This window comes from Sinocyclocheilus rhinocerous, unplaced genomic scaffold (assembly GCF_001515625.1).
Source record: "Sinocyclocheilus rhinocerous isolate Xijiao unplaced genomic scaffold, SAMN03320098_v1.1 scaffold344, whole genome shotgun sequence".
Taxonomy (NCBI): Eukaryota; Metazoa; Chordata; class Actinopteri; order Cypriniformes; family Cyprinidae; genus Sinocyclocheilus; species Sinocyclocheilus rhinocerous.
Genome location: NW_015627959.1, coordinates 429,927 through 446,103, shown reverse-complemented (window position 1 = coordinate 446,103; position 16,177 = coordinate 429,927). Strand labels below are relative to the sequence as shown.

The window sequence follows — 16,177 nt, the reverse complement described above, 5'->3', positions numbered from 1 at the left end:
TGGCTGCTTGAAGGGACGGCTGGGGGTCTTAAAATTAGAGACTTGTGGCAGTTTGTCTTGTAGGTTTTGTAGCTCCATCACAATGTGACTGGGCCACAACTACTGTATATTCATAGCCTATTACTATTATCATCGTACACGATACACGATAACTGATCGTAGAAAGGACAGTAAAATGTATTGCATTACACAAGTTATCAAAACATTACAAATGTAAGGATGTCAGTTCAATACAACAAAAGAAAAGAACATTTTCATCAGCACAGCAGTATGAGTTGTATTGATAAAATATATTATTGGTACTTACGTACAGTGTTAAATTACAAAGGTCCATTTAGAGAGGCTTTCTATGGGATTTTCAGTTAAAATGTTGGTTTTCACTAACTGACATATCAGTCATAGAATGAGGTCATTATTAGGTCAAAATAAGTAAGCAAACATGCACTACACTGTAAGAAAAAAAAAATATGTAGAAAAACTGATAAAGTCCTAGCAGAAAATTACTAGTGTAAGTATCAGACATTTCCTTCAACCTTAAAATACAACATAATGTTATGTGTAATTCAAAATAAGGTTAAAACACCTGGGAAAGATCAATAAAGAAAATTCCGGCATATTAACATGGCACTTTTTCCTGTGTTTAGTTTTCTTAGAGTATATTGTAAGGAGTAGAGGCAGCACATGTGCAGAACATGTAGGCTCTTCTCAGTTATTCTCCCCCTGCCATATCCCTATGAATGAGTCATACAGACACAAGGGGTCTATTTTTAGCGGCTGAAAAAAGTCCTCACCCTCTCACTCATAAAGGGCTTCTGCTAACACATACACAGCCCTGGGAAACCCACTTAAAGGCTGTCTGTGCTGGTTTGTGGCCTTGGCAAAGAAGAAGGGGAAAAACATGCCATACATCACAGTATAAGATTGTAATTATATGGGCCCTATGCAACTATGTGCAGCAAATCAAACATCAAAATTTTTTTATAAAACAAACATATAAAAAGTGACCTGTGGAAAACAACATTTCATTTTGTGGGATGTCAGAGAAATAAAGTGGATTCTACCATATTAGCAATTTATGTTTTCTGGTAAGCATAATGTTATATTTTATTTCCTCACTATCGAACCTAATCTTATGTTTTTGGTAATAAGAATGTTTTTTTTTTAAATGGCAATTAATTGATGCACTGAACACTTGTTCACAGTCAGCAATTGACAATATACACTCAAATATGGGTTTTCAATATGTAACACATTCTGTCTTTGAAGTGAGTACTTACCGAGGGGAGTTAAACCCACTGTCTACAGTCACACTACTGCTGTCCATGCTGTCCAGCCGTGCCGAGTGAGCCGACTTCTGGCTGTTATTATTCTCGCTCTCCTTAGGGCTAAGCAGAGTCAAGTTGTTCTCAAACTTCCGCTGTAAATCCCGCTCTTTCTCCCGTTCAAGCAACCACTGCATGGTCCCGCCGCCTCCACCACCGTCTCCAGCCCCTGCCCGCCCTTTTGCTTCTGTTGGGGCGGCCTCTTTACGGGAGGCCTCCTCTGCCTCCTCCTCATCATCATCATCTGACACGTTGTAATAGTCAAAAGCAGCTTCAGATGTGGAGGGAGCATCCTGTTCTGTGCCTGTAGGTGCCGGGGCAGATGCAGACAAAGGGGTGGAGTTAGGTGGTTGCCAGATGGGGCTAAAGTGTCATGGTCAGATTTGCCCAAAGTCAGTGGGGCAGTAAGGATTGTTTCATTCGATGTATTGCACTGTAAGTAGTCATCAGCCAAAGGCTTTGGCGACAAGGCCTTCAGGTCACTGTAGGCTGGGAGACTGTCCCTGCTTTTGTTCCGTTCTAGAGGGCTGCAGAGCCTCGATTCATCCAGACTCATTTTGCCCATATCAGGTACAGACATTTCAGAGCTGAACTTGGCAGCAGAAAACATGATGCACGAGTAGTGCGGGGCCTTTTGAGAGGAGGCCCTCAGCGTCCCATCATCGGTATAGTAGCGACTTCTGTCATCAGGACTGCGGTCATAATCCTCAGCTGTGCCAAGTGTGGAGCTCCCACCTCCCAGCGGGTCCTTGGAGTTGTCCATAGAACGCGATCGCTCTTTAGCCTTATCGGGCCGCTCATTGCGTGACTTGCGGTCCTGAGTGTGGCTGTGGCTCCGGTGCACTCTAGAATGTGACGTTCCACGTGAAGGCTCAGGGAAAGGCATCTCTGTCCGCCTCTTTGCAAGCTCCCCTGAAACATCCCACTCTGGGGTGACAGGAAAGTGTGACTCAGCAATGTTGGGGTTGCTGTGGACAAGGTAGGCACCACCACTTCTGCATTCCACTGTGTACATTCCCTCTCTTGGTGAGCGTACCAGAGAGTGACTGAAAAAACGGTAGTCCCTCTCCAGGCTGACTGCTGGCAGGTCCAGATTGGAGCCCTCAGAGGGGTCTCCCCGAGAAGCCCGTGTCTTGCTGTGCGAACGTGACTTCCCATGTGGCACACGCCGGTGGCCTCGGCTCCGGCGACTGCGGGCACTGTGCTGTGCTGAGGAGCTGGCCTTGCAGCGCTGAGCTCGTTCCTCTTCCAGTCGCTTCATGACAGCTGTGTGACGGGCCACGTTCTCCACCGTCAGGTCTGGGTTGATGCGGCGGATGATCTCCATCTCCACCTCACGAGGGATCGCTGCAGCAGACGGTGTATCCTCGTCCCTCAAGGGCCACTCCTCTGGAGGGAACTGTGCTGAAAAGGTGGCCAGCTGTTTGGTCTTGTCCTTTTTCAAGCTCAAGCGGAACAGCTTTAGCCCAAACTTCTTAGACTGCCTCTCACTGCTGCCCCCACCACTGCCCTCCTTCTTCTTGGTTAGTGTATCTGTCTTGTAAGAGAAGGTGGCGGTCATGCTCTTGCTCTTGTCGGTGGGGTCAGGTGGATGCTGAATGGCAGGTGGAGGCGGTGGGGGTTGTAGGTATGAAGGGGGCTCTCCTTTGGGTTCTTTTGGGGATTTTCTTTGAATTGTTGAGGTATGAATGCTGGGCACCTCATCACGGTAGGCATTAAAGGAGTCGCAGTGGTTCTTATGGTTAGGCCTTTCTCGTACGCAGCCAGAGGTGGAGGGAGTGATGGTTCCAGATTGTGGTGATGTGCATTGCTGTTGAGGTGGCGGCTGTTGCTGCTGCTGCTGTTGTTGAAGCTGTTGCTGCTGTTGTTGTTGCTGCTGCTGCTGTCGCTCTGGATGCCGCTCATCCAGGTGGTACCACTTGCTGTTGGTGCGGATGAGGGAGGGGGTGATGAAGTAGGTCTGTGGAGTAACAATGAAGTAACCTTCTGGTGTGGGGTAGATCTTTCTCTCCCGTACCAACATGTTCAGCGTGTGCCGCAGGATCTCTGGACTTGGAGTGGGTACACCTGAAGAAAATACAACCGCATGTAAATTTCATAATCCTTTTCATAGTGTTAACTTAATTTTAAGTGCTGACACAACTTGTTCTATTTGGCTAACATTTGTGATACAATAATAATAAATCTTCAATCATCAATATCAATTAACTTTTCAAAGGAAAAGCTCAACAGGAAAACACTTAGATGTGAAAAATAGAGTGCAAAGTGGGGAAAAAAGGGTGGAGGGGGAGTAGCAGATTAGTGGGTTCATGTTGATGTCAGCATTATCCAGAACTGCTCTGATGTGCCAAAAGTAGGATTAACCGTGAGTAGGTGTGATCACACAAATAACTACAGAAGGTCAATCAAAAGAAGAGCATTGGTTGCTGGTTTATGTCACCACCAATCACAACACACCAGTCATTACCTCATCTTTCATCATCGCGTATGTAAGCCCTTCAATGTAATAAGACTAAACCTGCCAGCGTGACTTACCAAAGGGCCCTCCTTCATAAGAACTCATATGATAATAAAATAAAATAATAATATTAAAATATCTCCTAACAATTTCTTAGTTTTAGTTATAGATTTTACATAATATCTTGTTTTGTCCTTATTTCATTAGCCAGGCTGAAAATTTTAACTAATAAGCCTAAGCTGACTAAACTAACTGTTCACTAAGAAGTCGGACTCAATACTTGTATAACTTCAACTATGTAATTAATGTTAGACAACAGAAACATTTTATCACAAGTTAATGTTATCAATCAATTAATTCATTGTTATAAGTTGATCAATCAGTCGATCTATTTTTCAGGTCTATTATCTTATTATAAGACAACCAACTAGTGGGCCACTTGGAAACCTTCATGCAGCACCAGTGAACCACAGACTGTATTCTCAAATTTTGAGATCCACTGTTCCGTACTTTCAAAGTAGGCATTAGAGGGAATATATTTCTATACAATTAAAATGGTTGACTTAGAGACTCAAAGATAGACATTACATTTGTGGTATGACTCAGTACTGTGAATGTCTCTCTTTGTTTAATATCACGTGTGCAAAATAAGTAAACATTGCCTGTAGCTCAGACAAGGAGCACCAACAGGGTAGACTGCACTACAAGGTGCATGGTGTCCTCACTGCACTCAAGTCCTCACTTCACCCAAATCAGCTTTTCAACACTCTCAATCACAGAAACACACACAACGGATAAAGGAGTAGATAAGCTGTAACTAGTCAGGGTTAAGTGTTGCCTGCCATTACATCATACAGTTTTAGTTGCCATACCAACATGACGCAATCCAGAGCCTCTGTTCCTTTTTTTCTTTTTTTTTTACCACTCCTTTAAGGGAAAGCAGACAGACTCTATTCAGGTTAAGTTTGCACACTTTGCACTTTGATTGACTGATTTCTCTGAACAGAGCTGAGTAACGTAAGGTGTACAATGGACCTTTTTCACAGACTGTTATTATGAATATATATGTCAATATTCATTACAATTATGAATATTGTAAATCTGGCAACGTTTTTTTTATATATATTTTTTAATTTTAAATTTTTTGTACATTTAAAACACTATACTTTGTTTGGTAACACTTTCTATGAAGTGTGTGTGTTCATAAGTGTGTCTGGAGGGCTACCTGGGAAGCAGGTGGCAAGGTGCTCCATCAGCGCATCTTGTGTGACAGGCTTGCGGGCAGAGTTCATGGCTGAGATGGCCAGACACAGAATCTCTCCCAGTGGGATGAACTGAGACTGACTGATGACAGACATACTGATTGGAGATGCATCGCCTAGAGAGGGACACACACAAAAAATAATGGTCAGTCCTACTATACAAGAACGTACTTGTTTGGCAACTAACTGATTGGTCCTTAAATGTCACCTTTTTTAATGTTACACAAACAAATAAGAAAACAAAAGATTTTTATGAGTTCACGATGTCTCCCACAGTATTAATGTGGGACCAGGAGAAAGGAGGAGTTTGAGGCCAGGGAGGGGTGTGGAGGAGATTCAAGATGCTATACAGTCACAACAGTAGCGTGAAGGTTATTCAGGGTGTGTGATCGTGTATTGCCAAATGTGACCTTATACTGACGACTCCGCAATAAGCCCCTCTGCCTGCGTAGGCAGAAAGACCCCAGGCCATGCATCAATATTGATCCCAAAAAAACACCCATGCATACTGGATTTACTAGAAGCACAATTCAGAGCAAATCAAACATGTTATATCACATAATACATCTGAGAGACTATACTTCACTTTTCCACTTTCCTGCATCTGTTGCAAAGACTTTTAATGATGCTTTACCCACTGTTGTCCAGCTCATTATTAAAAGAAGCATATGCACTACATCAAATGCTTTAATATTGTTGGTAGCAGATGAAATACCACAAGACATACGTTATATGCAGAACGTCTGTCTGACACACCTTTTAAACTCCATGTATTCCTTGTGTAAAAGTTACAAACACTATGATGTTTAATAGTGAGAACGGAGTCAGCATTATCCAAACCATGGCTAAAAATCGTTATGGATCATTTATACAGTTATTCATAATGAAGTGAAATCCAATTTGGAGATGAGATCAGAAATACAAAGCATAATTCTATACCATTGTTCATAAAAAAAAAATAATAAATTATACACTTTAGCAATTTTTATTGCTTGGAGATGAAGTCTAAACTAATAAACAGCAGTAGAAACACTGATCTTGAAAAAAAAAAAAAACTTTAAAACCAGTGTCCATTCATGTGTATTGAAAGAAGCTACAAAATATCTCAGGAAAAATTATGTTTTACACTAAGATTACACTGCAAGCATGAACAACTCCTTTAACCTCTAAAGATTATGCTGTGCTTCACTACTTAGCTCACAATGCTAAAAGAAACCATAAAACTGGTCCGAGTATAGCGTAAAGGGCAACAAAGGGTCTGAAGCTACGCTGCTAACACTGCAGGATGCAGATAGGATGACATCATCCACACGGAGCTGCTGCTCTCCTGGTGTGTGTGTGTGTGTTTGTGTGTGTGTGTATGTGTGTGTGCGTATACGGCAGGCAAAGGACCATCACTCAAATCCCAGCCTGTGTCTCACTGTTCATGCAGAGTCTGTACAGACAGCAACGTGCTGCTCATAAGCCTCTAAATGACTTATGGAGCATTAGTGACTGCTGGGGAAGCTGGTAGCCCAGTGTTTTTTTTTTTGTGAGGTATCAGCATGCTAGAGCTAAATTCAGTTGCTCTCCATTATGAATTTTATTGTTTTTACTTTAGTAGGGGGAGGATAGCGGGTGTGAGGATGTGAGAGAGAAAGAAAGAGAGAGCAGGATGGAGGGAGGAGCAGAGAGACCCCTCCCTCCGCTCCTGTGCTGCAGCCATCAGAAAAGGCAGCTCTGGCGATGGACACTTACCCAACATGCTCCACTCCACACAAAGACAGGAGAGGTGTGACCAATCACAAGCAAGCTTCATGCACACCTTTTTTTTTTAACTAGCCCAGTGTTTTTTTTTTGAGAGGTATCAGCATGCTAGAGCTAAATTCAGTTGCTCTCCATTATGAATTTTATTGTTTTTACTTTAGTAGGGGGAGGATAGCGGGTGTGAGGATGTGAGAGAGAAAGAAAGAGAGAGCAGGATGGAGGGAGGAGCAGAGAGACCCCTCCCTCCGCTCCTGTGCTGCAGCCATCAGAAAAGGCAGCTCTGGCGATGGACACTTACCCAACATGCTCCACTCCACACAAAGACAGGAGAGGTGTGACCAATCACAAGCAAGCTTCATGCACACCTTTTTTTTTTAACTCTCCTCCAGCACTGCTCACTGGCAGCGCTTCACACTCAATCTTGTTAATGAAAAACTGAGGAGAGTACGTTGGCTGCAAGACTAAGCAAAACCTGCTCAAACACAAGGCCCTTTAGGTAAATAACACCTTTTTTTATACGCACAAATCATACCTTATTATATGGAGTAGTGATTAAATATAGAATAGATTGTATTCATTTTAAATATAAACAATTCAAATGTTTGGGGTCAGTGAGATTTTTTAGAAAAAAAAGAAATTAATTATTTTATTAAGCATGAATGCATTCAATTGATCAAAATGACAGTAAAGACATTTATAATGTTGCAAAAGGTTTCTATTTAAAATGAATACTGTTCTTTTGAACTTTCTATTCATCATCAAATTTATTTAAAAAATAAGAAGAAATGTTTCTTGATTGGCAAATCAAAATATTAGAATGATTTCTGAAGAATCTTGTGACCCTGAAGACTGAAGTAAATTTAGCTGTCATCATAGGAATACATTATATTCAAATATAATTCAAATAGAAAGCAGTGGTTTCTATTTAAAATGAATACTGTTCTTTTGAACTTTCTATTCATCATCAAATTTATTTAAAAAATAAGAAGAAATGTTTCTTGATTGGCAAATCAAAATATTAGAATGATTTCTGAAGAATCTTGTGACCCTGAAGACTGAAGTAAATTTAGCTGTAAAATATACATTATATTCAAATATAATTCAAATAGAAAGCAGTTATTTTAAATTGTAATAATATTTCGTAATATTACTGTTTTTACTGTATTTTTGATTAAATAAGACTTCTTTCAAAACCATTTAAAAAATCTTACAGACACCATAAATATATAAAATGTATGGCTATTATTCTTCCACCTATAAATAAGAGTTGTAGTACTAAAACATTTTTAAATCCATTCCACATTTCTTCTCTTTAAATTTCAGAGCAGAAAATGCTGAAATTATCTGATTTCCTCTGTGCCTGGTCATCATCAATAGTCATTGGAAACAGACAGCTATGACATCAATGATCACAAACAGGAGTATGAATAGCACAAACAAACAGCTTGCCCTGCAAAGAACTGTACGCACTGTGAAAAAAAAAAAAGTATGAATCCTTCTGTTCTGTTTGGGGTCTGAGAGACTCCAAGGCTGTTTAGACAGCTCATAAAACATACTTAACATCATAGTATATCAGGATGATACTTTATGACTAATCTTATGAAAACTGATTCTAAATTTAAACTTGATTTAACCAGAGAACCCAAATATAAAACATGAATAAAAGCACCATTATTAATTATAGCACTATTATTAATATTATTAATATACACTATTAATATTTGCATGTATAGACCTACAGCAGTGGGGTCTCTGGGACCGCAAACAATTAAAACAAAGTTCACCTTTACAGTACCTGAGGTTTAATATTCTCTCTCTGTCTGTTAAATTGGGAAAGGGGGGTGAGGTTGCTCTAATGGTGTCACATCACACACTCTAGTCTTTGTGCAAGCTGGCTTGTATGGCTGCAAGCACATCTGAGGTGACGTCATCCCACTGGGCATAAGCACTTGACAGGAAGGAGGGAAGAAAGAGACCATGAGACGTTCATGTGCGTTCAACTCGTAAATACGATCTATCCGACATGACTTGAACGCACCATAAGCTGCATTCCAATTCCCAGGGTCCCTATGCAGTGTTCACTACAGTACACACTCAGAAGGGGATATCTATTGTTATATACAGTATTTAAACTAAGATAATTCTTTATACATGAAACCTCTAAATTCAGTGATAAGTGAGTGTTTTGAAACCACACTTCAATCAAAGTGATTAAAATAATAAAAAAAATAAGAATAAAATAAAATAAAAAATAATCACGTTCAAAATATTCAAATATTCAAGTTAAAATATGATATAAATTGTGATATTAATTATGATTAACTATGCAGGCCAGTGTGCTTTACAACAATGGGGGCAAAAAAGAGAAGCAGATACAAGCTTAACCTTAGATTCACCATCATAACCTTATGAAACTCAAGTAGAAGTTTAACTGAGGCAACACTAGATGGAGGCAGGAATCCAAAATGTCCTAAACCAAACGCAGGGAAAAGGACAGGAGCAAAATGTTTTCTTCTCAGCAACATTTCTTTTTTAATGAAATCTCCTAGCTTTCATTCATCTAAGGCTGTCACTCTGTCCTGAATATTCAACATGTTTTGAATATTTAACAAATGCTTATCTGAATAACAGTATTCCATCTGAAGCCTGATCTTCCTGAATGACTGTATTATTTGATCCAATGTGAGAAATTAAGGCTAATTTTCTGGTCTAATTGGCACCTGAACACGCTCAATCAATTCAGGGGTGCTACACCAACACTGAGAGAAGATGGAGGCATGGTCACCTGACTAATCTCCTTGGTGATCTATGATGTAAACAATGAGTGGGAGTGAGTGAATAAGGTTCAGTGGGGCACAGATTTGTTGACTATTTGATATGTAAAACCCATGCTTGTGTCCTTGAATATTTTAAGACTTGATTCTTTTATGATAATTTTGAGAATTTATACATGGAATTCATACATACACATAGACCAAAACATATGCTCATTATAAAGAAAGGATCCTATTGTTTTCTTAAATAGTCTAACACTGTGGAAACTTGTTGGAAAACCTCAAGCTTCCCTTGAAGATATATCCATACAGAAGTGGATAAGTGAGTCTACAAACATGATGAAAATTTCAACGACTGACAATGACTTTAAACTGAAAATATAATGTATTCTGTTCATCTAGACAATGCAACAATTCATCACAATTCCATGATTATCAGATTGTTACTCAATTCAGGTACATCTTGTACTTTGTTAGCTCTACCTCCAAAAAAAAGTACAAAGAAACAAAGCAAGAAAGAGAGAGAGAGAGCCTTTACTTAAATCCTCACAGCTGCCCACTGAACGAGAGGTAACCTCATTTTTTGTCAGAGAGGACACAAAAGATCCGTCTCCATGACAACAAACCAGAAAAAAGTGTTTGCTTGTACACACCAAATGTGGCCAGCACTACCCTTGGAGCCCTATTGTATAGGGCTTGTGCTTGTGCTGTGGTGCTGTTCACTCTGAGAAGGGCTGTAATAGTTGAGGTGCAGATCAAGAGCCAAGTGCAAAACAAAATCTTTCTGAAACTGCAAATTACATATGAAAAAAGGTGGAAGCGTGTAACTTAAAGGGATAGTTCACCCAAAATGAATATTTTGACATCATTTACTCACCCTCAAGTTCAAACCTGCATGAATTGCTTTCTTCTGTTGAACACAACCAAAATGTTGTCCGTAACCAAACAGCCATTGACTTCCATAGTATGGAAAAAAAATTTACTATGGAAGTTAATGGCTACCAGCAAATGTTTGGTTACCGGCACTCTTCAAAATATCTTGTTTTGTGCAGTTCAAGAAATTCATGCAAGTTTGGAACATCATGTGGGTGAGTAAATGATGACAAAATATTCATTTTTGGGTGAACTATCCCTTTAAAACCAACAGTTTACTTAAATAAAAATACACTGACTGACCATATATGACATCTCTATACATCAATTAATATAGTATCACATTCACCCTCTCCCACACATTCAGCATGCCCACGAATTACATCACGTCCCATATGGCAGCCCAGCAGCTTCAAACTAGTTCAACTCCACCCATAAGACACACATTGACACACTCTCTCTCTCTTTCTGATAGGTAGGTAATGGATTAAGGTCACCAGACTGACTAAAACAGGTTGTTGGACAGACTTAAGCCTTGTCTATGTGTAGCCACGTCAGAGTGAACCACAAATGCCTGAAAAAAGCAGGCCTCAGTGAGGATTAAAACATCTTGGTTACATCAACAGTGTATTCACAGCTTGTTTGAAAATGGTGGGTGAAGATAACTGCTTTAAAAGTACTCATCCTACACACGCCTCTCTGGGTGGGGAGGAACAGCTAGAACATGTATTACCATATGCGAATCTGTTTAGGTTTCACTCAAGCACAAGTTGATTATAATTGTCCTAAATAGCTATACAACCTATCACTTTAAATTCATACTTAGGATATGTGAGTGGATTCCCAGATAGCACACTGCAAGATGTCTGTTAAAGATCGCTTGATCTGGAAAGCATCTGCTGTGTACAAACATCTGATAGATGTCAGTTTTTCATCTTAAAGACATTTTCTAAATGTCCATTTGACATCTGATAGGAAACGTCCTATAGACGTATTGCAGGTGAGCAAACGCTCTAAAAAATTATGTCTTGCAGATGCAAATGCAGACGTCAAATAGACGTCTCCGTGATGTGTGTGCGCTATCAGGGATGTGACATATATACTTTAAGCTGGCAGTCAAAGGCAAAGCAGGAAACTTGTTAGAGGTTGTTAAACCAATGCCATTTTATTGGGCAAAAGTAGTAGTATATTGTTCCACCTAAAACTTTCTCATCCTCATTTTAAAATGATCAATTTAGTCTTTCTCTTTCAATTTAGACCAGGTTCTAGGCTTAGGTCCTAGGCCTAGTTAAGTTACAAACAAAAGTGAATATTGAGGTCTCAATTAGTAATTGATTCAGTTTTGCAAAACTCCAGGCTTGTACACAATTTAAAAAAAATTTTTTTAAAAGGCAGCTGTGGCTGCCATAAAAATATGTTCACCATAAAAATATGTTGACAATTTTTCAGTTATTACGGGATAGCATAATGATGCCTGTATAATTTATAACTTACAACTGTGCATTTCATCAAGTGAAATAATGTTAATATACCAATCAACTTGAACAACTGGACAAAAAATGCCATCAGAGTATCACAAGATTTAATGAGTTATCGCATATCGCATTTTTCTTCAATATCGCACAGCCCTACAAGACACTAAAATAATGCAATAAACATTAACCAAATAACACAAAATGTCTCTAATGTACAATACTAATAACAAAAATGATAAGAAACAAAATTACTTTTATATAATATAATCATATGTGATGTGTCATGTAGGGACTTCTGGGAATGTCCTTTTACAATTTTTAATTGTAAATTTATATAGAGATTCGTCGTTTTTACTTGCAAAAAACATTAACAGTTTTTTTTACTTTTTTCTGTAAAAATTCAATTTTTACAGTGTACTAAGCAGAATGTCAGACCCACTCTCTGTAACATCATGATACATTAATTCCGTATGTAGGCATGTGTGCAAAGTATGTTTTTGTTCTGTAAACATAATACACCAACAACATGCTAATTTATACAGGATTGTCAACATACAAATACAATCAATGTCAATAAAATTCCAATTCAGCTTTTAAAAAATGCTGAGCATTCACTATTAGTAGTTTGCAGTGTTGTTAGTGCAGTAGCAGTATTTCTAACAAAAGAGCTCCTCAGAGCTACCCCTCTACGTTCTGCTTCTCTTTTATGCTTTCTAAACTCCAGCTGAGGGTCTAGGCATTACATAAACTAGGTGGAATACTTTTTATTCAGCATTACACCAGTGAATAAAGTCTGAAGATGCAATGCATTGTGTGCACTAGGCCAGCAGTGTTAATGCGCTGCTGCAGCTAGCCTAGCCTAGCCTAGCACTGCCTCAGATGAGCGTATACAGACTGTTGGCCACTACACTCAACTGCACTGACACACTTTCATCCTGCAAATCTGCGTCATAACCACCATATGAAATTTATATAAGAAACATTTTAGCTCTGGAACATTGGATTTATGTGTCAACTTGCTAGTGCATATTCACATGCTAGTGAATATGGATGTGAAATCTTGGACCAAAATATGAAGTTTTTTTTCTTCTTTGTTTATTAGCAGCCAAGGTCACCATGAGCTGAAATCAATGGCAGCCTACGTTATGCTATTGACTGGTCTGGCTAGTTTGTGCCAAAACATAGTTTAAACCAGCCCCCTGAACCCCCCCCCCTTGGGGGAAGTCGTGGCCCTAATGGTTAGAGAGTCGGACTCGTAACCCAAAGGTTGCGGGTTCGAGTCTCGTACCGGCAGGGATTGTAGGTGGGTGGGAGTGATGCACAGAGCTCTCTCCCACCTTCAATACCACGACTGAGGTGCCCTTGAGCAAGGCACCGAACCCCCAACTGCTCCCTGGGCGCCGCAGCAAAAATGGCTGCCCACTGCTCTGGGTGTGTGTGTGTTCACTGCTGTGTGTGTGTGCACTTTGGATGGGATAAATGCAGAGCACTAATTCCGAGTATGGGTCACCATACTTGGCCACATGTCACATGTCACGTCACTGAACAACCCAAATTTACACACAGATCATCTGATACTGAGAAAGCAGTATACATGTAGTAAACATTATTTTGGATATTATCTCTAAATGTTCCAGTTTAAATTTGCTGTTTTAAAAGTTTGAACGATAGTGAGAAAAAATGAAACTACATTTATTATTTAATACAACTGCTTAAAAGTTACCCACCTTCACTTTATATAAATATATACACAAAACACCATAATTACTGTATATATATATATATATATAAAAGTCTTGAGCTCTCTATAGAAAATCCACCATCATACAGCCACATTTAAAAACCTATGATCCTAATATTCTGAGGTGTCTCTGAGGCAGATGCTGTTGCACTGGATTCCAAATTTAGCCAAGGCAAGAGTAGCTCTTGCCAAAAGCAGGCCATCCTCTGAAGAGAGTCTGGGGATGGAGTAACAGAAATTGTAAAGCATCCGATCATGCAAAGACCAAGTGTAAATGCCCTCCAGGATATATTGAGTCAGGCCATATAGGTAAACTTCATTCTTCCCAAACATAACTACACATGAGTGAGCAGTCATGGAGAACACACATGGATTGTGCAGCTGCAAAACTCAAACACTAATTGCCATATGGGGTAAAGGAAGGATTCAACAGAAAATTTGGCATCTAACATTAGCATAATCAAAGAACTCTGTAATATTACATAGCACAAGAGGAGTAGATTGGATTTATATCCACACACATTTACGTGAGCAAGTGTACATGTGTATACCCAATCGGATAGTAATCAATCATGAAACGTGAAGTGACTGTAAACACACTGTGTAGTTAATAAATAACTCAATTCAAGTAATTCAATGCCTTTCACAAATAATCTTGATTTGTAATTGAAACCCTTTTCTAGAAACTGAACTAAGCAATAGTGGTGGTTCTGAGCTCTGTAGTCAATACATTTATACATTTGGCAGATGTTTTTATCCAAAGCAAATTATATTACATTTAAGGTACACATTTTTATCAGTTCTTGTTTTCCGTGGAAATTGAACCCATGACTTTGGCTTGCTAACTAGTTTTGCTAACTTGCTAGTTTGCTGGAATAAAACATGGCTGCAAAAAGCTTTGTACTGCAATCAAGTGATAATTTATGTGTAAATCAATATATTGCCAAGGCTGATAAATTGGCCAATTTGTTTTTTAATTATCGGCATTGACCAATACATTTTTTTTTTGTTTGGACATGTGTTGGAAGCAAGTCTTTTATTTTGATGGCATGCCGGGCTTTTATTTTGACAGCGATGAGAATGCCTGCGCCTGAGCACTTCAATAGTTTACTGTCTCTGTTTAACAGCTCTGTCTAATAAAGTATTAGAACAGTTAAATAAAGTTGGTGTTACACGAAAAAAAAAATATTATAGTGTATGCTTTTCCATTATTAGTAATAGACAACTTTTCTATTATTAGTAATAACATTAAAGCACATGTAAATGTAGTGACAAATAAGTAGTAAAAAACATTTTTATATTTTTTATAAACTGAAAACTGTTTATTTACAAGTTTAAGCTAAACTTTAAATATATCGGATTTCTAATAAGATCTCAGATTTTCGGACCTCACTGTATCTAGGGTAGTTTGATGAAACTGGACAAACCTAAAGGCCCGGGTATACTACTTTCTCCACGTTCCGCTCAGTCTTGTGCACAGCCATGTCCGCACAGCTTTCAAAGTATTCCACCGCGGATGAGAGTGGATGGACGAGTTCGACACATGCACAGCAACACCTTTAAGACTTTCTGTCTTAACATTCACCTGGCGCATGCGCTGTTGTATGTGCACAGTACATGCAGACAGTCCACGCACTTTTCTCTTTTCTTTTTTTTTGTTACTCTTTCTTATTTTTCATCAATAGGAGTGTCTGCAGACTATCTGGGCGTACTGTGCACACAGCGCATGCGCCAGGTGAATGTTAAGACAGAAAGTCCACTAGGAATGCGGACAGCTGTCGTGGAATGCGGGCAGCTGAAGTATTCTTTAGGCTTAAATGGGACATCGGATGAAATTTTCACTTTTTTTATGCATTTAGTTTTCTGGTGTGTCTGCCAGCTCAGAAATGATGGAAGCATTACAAGGCTGTCTGAGTCTGAAACTCTGTCATCCAGTGAGCTGTTTCAATTTGCAGCCGGTTTCTAAATAGATAGCTAGCTATTTGAATAAAACCACCTCCAAGCCATATATGAATATATTCACGAGTTTTGTGTTGACACACCCCACGGAAGAGATGGGTGGGGTGAGCAGTAGCTCATCATTTAAAGGAGACATATTATGCCCCTTTTTACAATATGTAATATAAGTCTCTGGTGTCCCCACAATGTGTCTGTAAAGTTTCAGCTCAAAATACCCCACAGATCATTTATTATATCATTTTGAAAATGCCTATTTTGAGTGGAAGCAGAAACGCGCTGTTTTTCGTGCCTGTCTCTTTAAATGCAAATGAGCTGCTGTTCCCCGTCCTCTTTTCCAGAATAGAGCTGCGCCATTACAGCTCGGACCTGCTAAAAAACACATCTGTTTTGGTTCTGATTATCATGTTTATCGCACTGAAATCATGCATTTTAAACCATATTAATTTAAACTTCTGATATACGGTTTTCTGAGTGCACACATCCGAAGCACAAGGACAGAAAGCGGCTGTCACAGCATGTGAGTACTAAACTAAGTTCTCATTCACACACAAGTTTACGTTAAAAAAA

The 16,177-nt window shown here is 39.2% G+C and overlaps 1 pseudogene; it reads right to left on the bottom strand.

Moving 5' to 3' along the window:
* Positions 1-16,177, bottom strand: part of LOC107737099 (storkhead-box protein 2-like) — a 43,693-nt pseudogene that overhangs the window by 1,588 nt on the left and 25,928 nt on the right.